The sequence below is a fragment of the Lepisosteus oculatus genome, chromosome 3, assembly GCF_040954835.1.
Source record: "Lepisosteus oculatus isolate fLepOcu1 chromosome 3, fLepOcu1.hap2, whole genome shotgun sequence".
In the NCBI taxonomy this organism is placed as follows: Eukaryota; Metazoa; Chordata; class Actinopteri; order Semionotiformes; family Lepisosteidae; genus Lepisosteus; species Lepisosteus oculatus.
In genome coordinates, this window is record NC_090698.1 from 25,276,617 (window position 1) to 25,291,136 (window position 14,520).

Consider the following 14,520-nt stretch of genomic DNA (forward strand, 5'->3'; position numbering starts at 1 on the left):
TCAGGAATGGTCAAATTAACTTTTGAAAGGAACTCTTTCATTGGAAATTTTGTGTGAAACATAGTGCTAAATTAATGTACATTAAGGCTTAAGTGGCCTAAAAGTCCAAAACAACTAATACATTTTGGCTTTATTTGTTAATATGCCTATGATTTCAAAGCCCATGCCAAGAGTTTGAAAGTTAAATCAGTTTCTTTCCAACTGTTGCTTGTCGGGCAATTCAGACACCATTCCGTTTTGGGGCAAAGCACTGTATACAGCCATATAGGTCAGAAAAAAATGTTTAGAAAACATTGAAAGAACTATATTCCTAAGTATCCCTTCAGCCCTAAAACACAGCCATGCCATCAAAACCTGTCTACATTTTACGGGAATAAAACCCTAACCCTAGCTTTGGGTTTTGCTAGTTAGGGTTAGGGTTGAAATATTTCTCAAAGACCATTAATTCAATATTCTACTCTTTTGACTGGAACGTTTGCTTCTCAGAAGCAAAATATTAGTCTAAAAAGACAATACAACACTGCAAAAACCAAAAGAGTTTGTCAGGAATGGTCAAATTAACTTTTGAAAGGAACTCTTTCATTGGAAATTTTGTGTGAAACATCGTGGTAAATAAATGTACATTAAGGCTTAAGTGGCCTAAAAGTCCAAAACAACTAATACGTTTTGGCTTTATTTGTTAATATGCCTATGATTTCAAAGCCCATGCCTAGAGTTTGAAAGTTAAATCAGTGTCTTTCCAACTGTTGCTTGTCGGGCAATTCAGACACCATTCCGTTTTGGGGCAAACCACTGTATACAGCCATATAGGTCAGAAAAAAATGTTTAGAAAACATTGAAAGAACTATATTCCTAAGTATCCCTTCAGCCCTAAAACACAGCTATGCCATCAAAACCTGTCTACATTTTATGGGAATAAAACCCTAACCCTAGCTTCGGGTTTTGCTAGTAAGGGTTAGGGTTGAAATATTTCTCAAAGACCATTAATTCAATATTCTACTCATTTGACTGGAACGTTTGCTTCTCAGAAGCAAAATATTAGTCTAAAAAGAAAATACAACACTGCCAAAACCAAAAGAGTGTGTCAGGAATGGTCAAATTAACTTTTGAAAGGAACTCTTTCATTGGAAATTTTGTGTGAAACATAGTGCTAAATTAATGTACATTAAGGCTTAAGTGGCCTAAAAGTCAAAAACAACTAATACATTTTGGCTTTATTTGTTAATATGCCTATGATTTCAAAGCCCATGCCAAGAGTTTGAAAGTTAAATCAGTTTCTTTCCAACTGTCGCTTGTCGGGCAATTCAGACACCATTCCGTTTTGGGGCAAAGCACTGTATACAGCCATATAGGTCAGAAAAAAATGTTTAGAAAACATTGAAAGAACTATATTCCTAAGTATCCCTTCAGCCCTAAAACACAGCCGTGCCATCAAAAACTGTGTACATTGTATGGTAAATGAAACCCTAACCCTAGCTTCGGGTTTTGCTAGTTAGGGTTAGGGTTGAAATATTTCTCAAAGACCATTTATTCAATATTCTACTCATTTGACTGGAACGTTTGCTTCTCAGAAGCAAAATATTAGTCTAAAAAGACAATACAACACTGCCAAAACCAAAAGAGTGTGTCAGGAATGGTCAAATTAACTTTTGAAAGGAACTCTTTCATTGGAAATTTTGTGTGAAACATCGTGGTTAATAAATGTACATTAAGGCTTAAGTGGTCTAAAAGTCCAAAACAACTAATACGTTTTGGCTTTATTTGTTAATATGCCTATGATTTCAAAGCCCATGCCTAGAGTTTGAAAGTTAAATCAGTGTCTTTCCAACTGTTGCTTGTCGGGCAATTCAGACACCATTCCGTTTTGGGGCAAACCACTGTATACAGCCATATAGGTCAGAAAAAAATGTTTAGAAAACATTGAAAGAACTATATTCCTAAGTATCCCTTCAGCCCTAAAACACAGCCGTGCCATCAAAAACTGTGTACATTGTATGGTAAATGAAACCCTAACCCTAGCTTCGGGTTTTGCTAGTTAGGGTTAGGGTTGAAATATTTCTCAAAGACCATTAATTCAATATTCTACTCATTTGACTGGAACGTTTGCTTCTCAGAAGCAAAATATTAGTCTAAAAAGACAATACAACACTGCCAAAACCAAAAGAGTGTGTCAGGAATGGTCAAATTAACTTTTGAAAGGAACTCTTTCATTGGAAATTTTGTGTGAAACATAGTGCTAAATTAATGTACATTAAGGCTTAAGTGGCCTAAAAGTCCAAAACAACTAATACATTTTGGCTTTATTTGTTAATATGCCTATGATTTCAAAGCCCATGCCAAGAGTTTGAAAGTTAAATCAGTATCTTTCCAACTGTTGCTTGTCGGGCTATTCAGACACCATTCCGTTTGGGGCAAAGCACTGTATACAGCCATATAGGTCAGAAAAAAATGTTTAGAAAACATTGAAAGAACTATATTCCTAAGTATCCCTTCAGCCCTAAAACACAGCTATGCCATCAAAACCTGTCTACATTTTACGGGAATAAAACCCTAACCCTAGCTTCGGGTTTTGCTAGTTAGGGTTAGGGTTGAAATATTTCTCAAAGCCCATTAATTCAATATTCTACTCTTTTGACTGGAACGTTTGCTTCTCAGAAGCAAAATATTAGTCTAAAAAGACAATACAACACTGCAAAAACCAAAAGAGTTTGTCAGGAATGGTCAAATTAACTTTTGAAAGGAACTCTTTCATTGGAAATTTTGTGTGAAACATAGTGCTAAATTAATGTACATTAAGGCTTAAGTGGCCTAAAAGTCCAAAACAACTAATACATTTTGGCTTTATTTGTTAATATGCCTATGATTTCAAAGCCCATGCCAAGAGTTTGAAAGTTAAATCAGTATCTTTCCAACTGTTGCTTGTCGGGCAATTAAGACACCATTCCGTTTGGGGCAAAGCACTGTATACAGCCATATAGGTCAGAAAAAAATGTTTAGAAAACATTGAAAGAACTATATTCCTAAGTATCCCTTCATCCCTAAAACACAGCCATGCCATCAAAAACTGTGTACATTGTATGGGAAATGAAACCCTAACCCTAGCTTCGGGTTTTGCTAGTTAGGGTTAGGGTTGAAATATTTCTCAAAGACCATTTATTCAATATTCTACTCATTTGACTGGAACGTTTGCTTCTCAGAAGCAAAATATTAGTCTAAAAAGAAAATACAACACTGCCAAAACCAAAAGAGTGTGTCAGGAATGGTCAAATTATCTTTTGAAAGGAACTCTTTCATTGGAAATTTTGTGTGAAACATCGTGGTAAATAAATGTACATTAAGGCTTAAGTGGCCTAAAAGTCCAAAACAACTAATACGTTTTGGCTTTATTTGTTAATATGCCTATGATTTCAAAGCCCATGCCAAGAGTTTGAAAGTTAAATCAGTTTCTTTCCAACTGTTGCTTGTCGGGCAATTCAGACACCATTCCGTTTTGGGGCAAAGCACTGTATACAGCCATATAGGTCAGAAAAAAATGTTTAGAAAACATTGAAAGAACTATATTCCTAAGTATCCCTTCAGCCCTAAAACACAGCCATGCCATCAAAACCTGTCTACATTGTATGGGAATAAAACCCTAACCCTAGCTTCGGGTTTTGCTAGTTAGGGTTAGGGTTGAAATATTTCTCAAAGACCATTTATTCAATATTCTACTCTTTTGACTGGAACGTTTGCTTCTCAGAAGCAAAATATTAGTCTAAAAAGACAATACAACACTGCAAAAACCAAAAGAGTTTGTCAGGAATGGTCAAATTAACTTTTGAAAGGAACTCTTTCATTGGAAATTTTGTGTGAAACATAGTGCTAAATTAATGTACATTAAGGCTTAAGTGGCCTAAAAGTCCAAAACAACTAATACATTTTGGCTTTATTTGTTAATATGCCTATGATTTCAAAGCCCATGCCAAGAGTTTGAAAGTTAAATCAGTTTCTTTCCAACTGTTGCTTGTCGGGCAATTCAGACACCATTCCGTTTGGGGCAAAGCACTGTATACAGCCATATAGGTCAGAAAAAAATGTTTAGAAAACATTGAAAGAACTATATTCCTAAGTATCCCTTCAGCCCTAAAACACAGCCATGCCATCAAAACCTGTCTACATTTTACGGGAATAAAACCCTAACCCTAGCTTCGGGTTTTGCTAGTTAGGGTTAGGGTTGAAATATTTCTCAAAGACCATTAATTCAATATTCTACTCATTTGACTGGAACGTTTGCTTCTCAGAAGTAAAATATTAGTCTAAAAAGAAAATACAACACTGCCAAAACCAAAAGAGTGTGTCAGGAATGGTCAAATTAACTTTTGAAAGGAACTCTTTCATTGGAAAGTTTGTGTGAAACATCGTGGTATATAAATGTACATTAAGGCTTAAGTGGCCTAAGAGTCCAAAACAACTAATACGTTTTGGCTTTATTTGTTAATATGCCTATGATTTCAAAGCCCATGCCTAGAGTTTGAAAGTTAAATCAGTGTCTTTCCAACTGTTGCTTGTCGGGCAATTCAGACACCATTCCGTTTTGGGGCAAACCACTGTATACAGCCATATAGGTCAGAAAAAAATGTTTAGAAAACATTGCAAGAACTATATTCCTAAGTATCCCTTCAGCCCTAAAACACAGCCATGCCATCAAAACCTGTCTACATTTTACGGGAATAAAACCCTAACCCTAGCTTCGGGTTTTGCTAGTTAGGGTTAGGGTTGAAATATTTCTCAAAGACCATTAATTCAATATTCTACTCATTTGACTGGAACGTTTGCTTCTCAGAAGCAAAATATTAGTCTAAAAAGACAATACAACACTGCCAAAACCAAAAGAGTGTGTCAGGAATGGTCAAATTAACTTTTGAAAGGAACTCTTTCATTGGAAATTTTGTGTGAAACATCGTGGTAAATAAATGTACATTAAGGCTTAAGTGGCCTAAAAGTCCAAAACAACTAATACGTTTTGGCTTTATTTGTTAATATGCCTATGATTTCAAAGCCCATGCCAAGAGTTTGAAAGTTAAATCAGTTTCTTTCCAACTGTTGCTTGTCGGGCAATTCAGACACCATTCCGTTTTGGGGCAAAGCACTGTATACAGCCATATAGGTCAGAAAAAAATGTTTAGAAAACATTGAAAGAACTATATTCCTAAGTATCCCTTCAGCCCTAAAACACAGCCATGCCATCAAAACCTGTCTACATTGTATGGGAATAAAACCCTAACCCTAGCTTCGGGTTTTGCTAGTTAGGGTTAGGGTTGAAATATTTCTCAAAGACCATTTATTCAATATTCTACTCTTTTGACTGGAACGTTTGCTTCTCAGAAGCAAAATATTAGTCTAAAAAGACAATACAACACTGCAAAAACCAAAAGAGTTTGTCAGGAATGGTCAAATTAACTTTTGAAAGGAACTCTTTCATTGGAAATTTTGTGTGAAACATAGTGCTAAATTAATGTACATTAAGGCTTAAGTGGCCTAAAAGTCCAAAACAACTAATACATTTTGGCTTTATTTGTTAATATGCCTATGATTTCAAAGCCCATGCCAAGAGTTTGAAAGTTAAATCAGTTTCTTTCCAACTGTTGCTTGTCGGGCAATTCAGACACCATTCCGTTTGGGGCAAAGCACTGTATACAGCCATATAGGTCAGAAAAAAATGTTTAGAAAACATTGAAAGAACTATATTCCTAAGTATCCCTTCAGCCCTAAAACACAGCCATGCCATCAAAACCTGTCTACATTTTACGGGAATAAAACCCTAACCCTAGCTTCGGGTTTTGCTAGTTAGGGTTAGGGTTGAAATATTTCTCAAAGACCATTAATTCAATATTCTACTCATTTGACTGGAACGTTTGCTTCTCAGAAGTAAAATATTAGTCTAAAAAGAAAATACAACACTGCCAAAACCAAAAGAGTGTGTCAGGAATGGTCAAATTAACTTTTGAAAGGAACTCTTTCATTGGAAAGTTTGTGTGAAACATCGTGGTATATAAATGTACATTAAGGCTTAAGTGGCCTAAGAGTCCAAAACAACTAATACGTTTTGGCTTTATTTGTTAATATGCCTATGATTTCAAAGCCCATGCCTAGAGTTTGAAAGTTAAATCAGTGTCTTTCCAACTGTTGCTTGTCGGGCAATTCAGACACCATTCCGTTTTGGGGCAAACCACTGTATACAGCCATATAGGTCAGAAAAAAATGTTTAGAAAACATTGCAAGAACTATATTCCTAAGTATCCCTTCAGCCCTAAAACACAGCCATGCCATCAAAACCTGTCTACATTTTACGGGAATAAAACCCTAACCCTAGCTTCGGGTTTTGCTAGTTAGGGTTAGGGTTGAAATATTTCTCAAAGACCATTAATTCAATATTCTACTCATTTGACTGGAACGTTTGCTTCTCAGAAGCAAAATATTAGTCTAAAAAGACAATACAACACTGCCAAAACCAAAAGAGTGTGTCAGGAATGGTCAAATTAACTTTTGAAAGGAACTCTTTCATTGGAAATTTTGTGTGAAACATCGTGGTAAATAAATGTACATTAAGGCTTAAGTGGCCTAAAAGTCCAAAACAACTAATACGTTTTGGCTTTATTTGTTAATATGCCTATGATTTCAAAGCCCATGCCTAGAGTTTGAAAGTTAAATCAGTGTATTTCCAACTGTTGCTTGTCGGGCAATTCAGACACCATTCCGTTTTGGGGCAAAGCACTGTATACAGCCATATAGGTCAGAAAAAAATGTTTAGAAAACATTGAAAGAACTATATTCCTAAGTATCCCTTCAGCCCTAAAACACAGCCATGCCATCAAAACCTGTCTACATTTTACGGGAATAAAACCCTAACCCTAGCTTCGGTTCTTGCTAGTTAGGGTTAGGGTTGAAATATTTCTCAAAGACCATTAATTCAATATTCTACTCATTTGACTGGAACGTTTGCTTCTCAGAAGCAAAATATTAGTCTAAAAAGAAAATACAACACTGCCAAAACCAAAAGAGTGTGTCAGGAATGGTCAAATTAACTTTTGAAAGGAACTCTTTCATTGGAAATTTTGTGTGAAACATAGTGCTAAATTAATGTACATTAAGGCTTAAGTGGCCTAAAAGTCCAAAACAACTAATACATTTTGGCTTTATTTGTTAATATGCCTATGATTTCAAAGCCCATGCCAAGAGTTTGAAAGTTAAATCAGTTTCTTTCCAACTGTTGCTTGTCGGGCAATTCAGACACCATTCCGTTTTGGGGCAAAGCACTGTATACAGCCATATAGGTCAGAAAAAAATGTTTAGAAAACATTGAAAGAACTATATTCCTAAGTATCCCTTCAGCCCTAAAACACAGCCATGCCATCAAAACCTGTCTACATTTTACGGGAATAAAACCCTAACCCTAGCTTCGGGTTTTGCTAGTTAGGGTTAGGGTTGAAATATTTCTCAAAGACCATTAATTCAATATTCTACTCATTTGACTGGAACGTTTGCTTCTCAGAAGCAAAATATTAGTCTAAAAAGAAAATACAACACTGCCAAAACCAAAAGAGTGTGTCAGGAATGGTCAAATTAACTTTTGAAAGGAACTCTTTCATTGGAAATTTTGTGTGAAACATAGTGCTAAATTAATGTACATTAAGGCTTAAGTGGCCTAAAAGTCCAAAACAACTAATACATTTTGGCTTTATTTGTTAATATGCCTATGATTTCAAAGCCCATGCCAAGAGTTTGAAAGTTAAATCAGTTTCTTTCCAACTGTTGCTTGTCGGGCAATTCAGACACCATTCCGTTTGGGGCAAAGCACTGTATACAGCCATATAGGTCAGAAAAAAATGTTTAGAAAACATTGAAAGAACTATATTCCTAAGTATCCCTTCCGCCCTAAAACACAGCCATGCCATCAAAACCTGTCTACATTTTACGGGAATAAAACCCTAACCCTAGCTTCGGGTTTTGCTAGTTAGGGTTAGGGTTGAAATATTTCTCAAAGACCATTAATTCAATATTCTACTCATTTGACTGGAACGTTTGCTTCTCAGAAGCAAAATATTAGTCTAAAAAGAAAATACAACACTGCCAAAACCAAAAGAGTGTGTCAGGAATGGTCAAATTAACTTTTGAAAGGAACTCTTTCATTGGAAATTTTGTGTGAAACATAGTGCTAAATTAATGTACATTAAGGCTTAAGTGGCCTAAAAGTCCAAAACAACTAATACATTTTGGCTTTATTTGTTAATATGCCTATGATTTCAAAGCCCATGCCAAGAGTTTGAAAGTTAAATCAGTTTCTTTCCAACTGTTGCTTGTCGGGCAATTCAGACACCATTCCGTTTTGGGGCAAAGCACTGTATACAGCCATATAGGTCAGAAAAAAATGTTTAGAAAACATTGAAAGAACTATATTCCTAAGTATCCCTTCAGCCCTAAAACACAGCCATGCCATCAAAACCTGTCTACATTTTACGGGAATAAAACCCTAACCCTAGCTTTGGGTTTTGCTAGTTAGGGTTAGGGTTGAAATATTTCTCAAAGACCATTAATTCAATATTCTACTCTTTTGACTGGAACGTTTGCTTCTCAGAAGCAAAATATTAGTCTAAAAAGACAATACAACACTGCAAAAACCAAAAGAGTTTGTCAGGAATGGTCAAATTAACTTTTGAAAGGAACTCTTTCATTGGAAATTTTGTGTGAAACATCGTGGTAAATAAATGTACATTAAGGCTTAAGTGGCCTAAAAGTCCAAAACAACTAATACGTTTTGGCTTTATTTGTTAATATGCCTATGATTTCAAAGCCCATGCCTAGAGTTTGAAAGTTAAATCAGTGTCTTTCCAACTGTTGCTTGTCGGGCAATTCAGACACCATTCCGTTTTGGGGCAAACCACTGTATACAGCCATATAGGTCAGAAAAAAATGTTTAGAAAACATTGAAAGAACTATATTCCTAAGTATCCCTTCAGCCCTAAAACACAGCTATGCCATCAAAACCTGTCTACATTTTATGGGAATAAAACCCTAACCCTAGCTTCGGGTTTTGCTAGTAAGGGTTAGGGTTGAAATATTTCTCAAAGACCATTAATTCAATATTCTACTCATTTGACTGGAACGTTTGCTTCTCAGAAGCAAAATATTAGTCTAAAAAGAAAATACAACACTGCCAAAACCAAAAGAGTGTGTCAGGAATGGTCAAATTAACTTTTGAAAGGAACTCTTTCATTGGAAATTTTGTGTGAAACATAGTGCTAAATTAATGTACATTAAGGCTTAAGTGGCCTAAAAGTCCAAAACAACTAATACATTTTGGCTTTATTTGTTAATATGCCTATGATTTCAAAGCCCATGCCAAGAGTTTGAAAGTTAAATCAGTTTCTTTCCAACTGTCGCTTGTCGGGCAATTCAGACACCATTCCGTTTTGGGGCAAAGCACTGTATACAGCCATATAGGTCAGAAAAAAATGTTTAGAAAACATTGAAAGAACTATATTCCTAAGTATCCCTTCAGCCCTAAAACACAGCCGTGCCATCAAAAACTGTGTACATTGTATGGTAAATGAAACCCTAACCCTAGCTTCGGGTTTTGCTAGTTAGGGTTAGGGTTGAAATATTTCTCAAAGACCATTTATTCAATATTCTACTCATTTGACTGGAACGTTTGCTTCTCAGAAGCAAAATATTAGTCTAAAAAGACAATACAACACTGCCAAAACCAAAAGAGTGTGTCAGGAATGGTCAAATTAACTTTTGAAAGGAACTCTTTCATTGGAAATTTTGTGTGAAACATAGTGCTAAATTAATGTACATTAAGGCTTAAGTGGCCTAAAAGTCCAAAACAACTAATACATTTTGGCTTTATTTGTTAATATGCCTATGATTTCAAAGCCCATGCCAAGAGTTTGAAAGTTAAATCAGTTTCTTTCCAACTGTTGCTTGTCGGGCAATTCAGACACCATTCCGTTTGGGGCAAAGCACTGTATACAGCCATATAGGTCAGAAAAAAATGTTTAGAAAACATTGAAAGAACTATATTCCTAAGTATCCCTTCCGCCCTAAAACACAGCCATGCCATCAAAACCTGTCTACATTTTACGGGAATAAAACCCTAACCCTAGCTTCGGGTTTTGCTAGTTAGGGTTAGGGTTGAAATATTTCTCAAAGACCATTAATTCAATATTCTACTCATTTGACTGGAACGTTTGCTTCTCAGAAGCAAAATATTAGTCTAAAAAGAAAATACAACACTGCCAAAACCAAAAGAGTGTGTCAGGAATGGTCAAATTAACTTTTGAAAGGAACTCTTTCATTGGAAATTTTGTGTGAAACATAGTGCTAAATTAATGTACATTAAGGCTTAAGTGGCCTAAAAGTCCAAAACAACTAATACATTTTGGCTTTATTTGTTAATATGCCTATGATTTCAAAGCCCATGCCAAGAGTTTGAAAGTTAAATCAGTTTCTTTCCAACTGTTGCTTGTCGGGCAATTCAGACACCATTCCGTTTTGGGGCAAAGCACTGTATACAGCCATATAGGTCAGAAAAAAATGTTTAGAAAACATTGCAAGAACTATATTCCTAAGTATCCCTTCAGCCCTAAAACACAGCCATGCCATCAAAACCTGTCTACATTTTACGGGAATAAAACCCTAACCCTAGCTTTGGGTTTTGCTAGTTAGGGTTAGGGTTGAAATATTTCTCAAAGACCATTAATTCAATATTCTACTCTTTTGACTGGAACGTTTGCTTCTCAGAAGCAAAATATTAGTCTAAAAAGACAATACAACACTGCAAAAACCAAAAGAGTTTGTCAGGAATGGTCAAATTAACTTTTGAAAGGAACTCTTTCATTGGAAATTTTGTGTGAAACATCGTGGTAAATAAATGTACATTAAGGCTTAAGTGGCCTAAAAGTCCAAAACAACTAATACGTTTTGGCTTTATTTGTTAATATGCCTATGATTTCAAAGCCCATGCCTAGAGTTTGAAAGTTAAATCAGTTTCTTTCCAACTGTTGCTTGTCGGGCAATTCAGACACCATTCCGTTTTGGGGCAAACCACTGTATACAGCCATATAGGTCAGAAAAAAATGTTTAGAAAACATTGAAAGAACTATATTCCTAAGTATCCCTTCAGCCCTAAAACACAGCTATGCCATCAAAACCTGTCTACATTTTATGGGAATAAAACCCTAACCCTAGCTTCGGGTTTTGCTAGTAAGGGTTAGGGTTGAAATATTTCTCAAAGACCATTAATTCAATATTCTACTCATTTGACTGGAACGTTTGCTTCTCAGAAGCAAAATATTAGTCTAAAAAGAAAATACAACACTGCCAAAACCAAAAGAGTGTGTCAGGAATGGTCAAATTAACTTTTGAAAGGAACTCTTTCATTGGAAATTTTGTGTGAAACATAGTGCTAAATTAATGTACATTAAGGCTTAAGTGGCCTAAAAGTCCAAAACAACTAATACATTTTGGCTTTATTTGTTAATATGCCTATGATTTCAAAGCCCATGCCAAGAGTTTGAAAGTTAAATCAGTTTCTTTCCAACTGTCGCTTGTCGGGCAATTCAGACACCATTCCGTTTTGGGGCAAAGCACTGTATACAGCCATATAGGTCAGAAAAAAATGTTTAGAAAACATTGAAAGAACTATATTCCTAAGTATCCCTTCAGCCCTAAAACACAGCCGTGCCATCAAAAACTGTGTACATTGTATGGTAAATGAAACCCTAACCCTAGCTTCGGGTTTTGCTAGTTAGGGTTAGGGTTGAAATATTTCTCAAAGACCATTTATTCAATATTCTACTCATTTGACTGGAACGTTTGCTTCTCAGAAGCAAAATATTAGTCTAAAAAGACAATACAACACTGCCAAAACCAAAAGAGTGTGTCAGGAATGGTCAAATTAACTTTTGAAAGGAACTCTTTCATTGGAAATTTTGTGTGAAACATCGTGGTTAATAAATGTACATTAAGGCTTAAGTGGTCTAAAAGTCCGAAACAACTAATACGTTTTGGCTTTATTTGTTAATATGCCTATGATTTCAAAGCCCATGCCTAGAGTTTGAAAGTTAAATCAGTGTCTTTCCAACTGTTGCTTGTCGGGCAATTCAGACACCATTCCGTTTTGGGGCAAACCACTGTATACAGCCATATAGGTCGGAAAAAAATGTTTAGAAAACATTGAAAGAACTATATTCCTAAGTATCCCTTCAGCCCTAAAACACAGCTATGCCATCAAAACCTGTCTACATTTTACGGGAATAAAACCCTAACCCTAGCTTCGGGTTTTGCTAGTTAGGGTTAGGGTTGAAATATTTCTCAAAGCCCATTAATTCAATATTCTACTCTTTTGACTGGAACGTTTGCTTCTCAGAAGCAAAATATTAGTCTAAAAAGACAATACAACACTGCAAAAACCAAAAGAGTTTGTCAGGAATGGTCAAATTAACTTTTGAAAGGAACTCTTTCATTGGAAATTTTGTGTGAAACATAGTGCTAAATTAATGTACATTAAGGCTTAAGTGGCCTAAAAGTCCAAAACAACTAATACATTTTGGCTTTATTTGTTAATATGCCTATGATTTCAAAGCCCATGCCAAGAGTTTGAAAGTTAAATCAGTATCTTTCCAACTGTTGCTTGTCGGGCAATTAAGACACCATTCCGTTTGGGGCAAAGCACTGTATACAGCCATATAGGTCAGAAAAAAATGTTTAGAAAACATTGAAAGAACTATATTCCTAAGTATCCCTTCATCCCTAAAACACAGCCATGCCATCAAAAACTGTGTACATTGTATGGGAAATGAAACCCTAACCCTAGCTTCGGGTTTTGCTAGTTAGGGTTAGGGTTGAAATATTTCTCAAAGACCATTTATTCAATATTCTACTCATTTGACTGGAACGTTTGCTTCTCAGAAGCAAAATATTAGTCTAAAAAGAAAATACAACACTGCCAAAACCAAAAGAGTGTGTCAGGAATGGTCAAATTAACTTTTGAAAGGAACTCTTTCATTGGAAATTTTGTGTGAAACATCGTGGTAAATAAATGTACATTAAGGCTTAAGTGGCCTAAAAGTCCAAAACAACTAATACGTTTTGGCTTTATTTGTTAATATGCCTATGATTTCAAAGCCCATGCCAAGAGTTTGAAAGTTAAATCAGTTTCTTTCCAACTGTTAATTGTCGGGCAATTCAGACACCATTCCGTTTTGGGGCAAAGCACTGTATACAGCCATATAGGTCAGAAAAAAATGTTTAGAAAACATTGAAAGAACTATATTCCTAAGTATCCCTTCAGCCCTAAAACACAGCCATGCCATCAAAACCTGTCTACATTTTACGGGAATAAAACCCTAACCCTAGCTTCGGGTTTTGCTAGTTAGGGTTAGGGTTGAAATATTTCTCAAAGACCATTAATTCAATATTCTACTCATTTGACTGGAACGTTTGCTTCTCAGAAGTAAAATATTAGTCTAAAAAGAAAATACAACACTGCCAAAACCAAAAGAGTGTGTCAGGAATGGTCAAATTAACTTTTGAAAGGAACTCTTTCATTGGAAAGTTTGTGTGAAACATCGTGGTATATAAATGTACATTAAGGCTTAAGTGGCCTAAGAGTCCAAAACAACTAATACGTTTTGGCTTTATTTGTTAATATGCCTATGATTTCAAAGCCCATGCCTAGAGTTTGAAAGTTAAATCAGTGTCTTTCCAACTGTTGCTTGTCGGGCAATTCAGACACCATTCCGTTTTGGGGCAAACCACTGTATACAGCCATATAGGTCAGAAAAAAATGTTTAGAAAACATTGCAAGAACTATATTCCTAAGTATCTCTTCAGCCCTAAAACACAGCCATGCCATCAAAACCTGTCTACATTTTACGGGAATAAAACCCTAACCCTAGCTTCGGGTTTTGCTAGTTAGGGTTAGGGTTGAAATATTTCTCAAAGACCATTAATTCAATATTCTACTCATTTGACTGGAACGTTTGCTTCTCAGAAGCAAAATATTAGTCTAAAAAGACAATACAACACTGCCAAAACCAAAAGAGTGTGTCAGGAATGGTCAAATTAACTTTTGAAAGGAACTCTTTCATTGGAAATTTTGTGTGAAACATCGTGCTAAATTAATGTACATTAAGGCTTAAGTGGCCTAAAAGTCCAAAACAACTAATACGTTTTGGCTTTATTTGTTAATATGCCTATGATTTCAAAGCCCATGCCTAGAGTTTGAAAGTTAAATCAGTTTCTTTCCAACTGTTGCTTGTCGGGCAATTCAGACACCATTCCGTTTGGGGCAAAGCACTGTATACAGCCATATAGGTCAGAAAAAAATGTTTAGAAAACATTGAAAGAACTATATTCCTAAGTATCCCTTCAGCCCTAAAACACAGCCATGCCATCAAAACCTGTCTACATTTTACGGGAATAAAACCCTAACCCTAGCTTCGGGTTTTGCTAGTTAGGGTTAGGGTTGAAATATTT